Genomic DNA, 813 nt, shown 5'->3' with positions numbered 1-813 from the left:
GGCCAGGATGCTCCCGTGACCCCAGGGCCATCATGCTCTGATTTTCCCTGGGCCGGGATGCTCCGATGTCCCCACATTGGCATACTCCAGGTTCCCCTGGGCTGGGATGCTCCGGTGTTCCCGCACTGGGATGCACCGGTGTCCCCGCACTGGGATGCTCTGATGTCCCTGGACTGGGATGCTCTGCTGTCGCCCAGGCTGGGATGCTCTGGTGTCCCCTGGACCGGGATGCTCCAATGTCCCCACACCAGGATGCTCCAGGATGCCCCTGGCTGGGATGCTCCAGTGTCCCCGCACTGGGATGCTCCGGTGTTTCTGCGCTGGGATGCTCCAGTGTCCCCGCACTGGGATGCTCTGACATCCCTGGACTGGAACGCTCCACTGTTGCCCAGGCTGGGATGCTCCGGTGTCCCCACACTGGGATGCTCCTCTGTCCCTCAGACCAGGATGCTCCGATGTCCCCCAGGCCGCGATGCTCTGGTGTCCCCTGGACCGGGATGCTCTTATACCCCCTGGACCCAGGATGCTCCAACTTTCCCTGTGCCGGGATGCTCCGGTGTCTCCCAGACCAGGATGCTCTGGGGGGCGGCGGGGGGTGAGGAGCAGCCCAGTACACCCCAGAGCCACCAGCCCCACCAGGAGCAGGGTGTGTTACCGGGATCGCGATAGTCGTGTGCGATAAACTGTCATAACGATGACACACGTCAGCTCACGGAGGAGCCAGCAGGTGATGAACCGCAGCAGGACATGGGGACGAGGGGACGTGGGGTACCCCCCTGGCGGGCAAGGGGGCTTCGGCCGGCGGGGGTGAGG

General features: G+C 65.1%; 1 protein-coding gene across 1 annotated transcript in view; it reads right to left on the bottom strand.

Moving 5' to 3' along the window:
- The window catches only part of LOC104290583 (zinc finger protein 850-like), a gene marked incomplete at its 5' end in the record, with an annotated part of 11,578 nt that overhangs the window by 3,602 nt on the left and 7,163 nt on the right, over positions 1 to 813 (bottom strand). The window lies entirely within an intron of this gene.

The sequence above is a fragment of the Charadrius vociferus genome, unplaced genomic scaffold, assembly GCF_000708025.1.
Source record: "Charadrius vociferus isolate BGI_N301 unplaced genomic scaffold, ASM70802v2 scaffold678, whole genome shotgun sequence".
Taxonomy (NCBI): domain Eukaryota; kingdom Metazoa; phylum Chordata; class Aves; order Charadriiformes; family Charadriidae; genus Charadrius; species Charadrius vociferus.
Note: the sequence above shows the minus strand (reverse complement) of the source record. Positions and strands in the feature narration are given on the sequence as shown.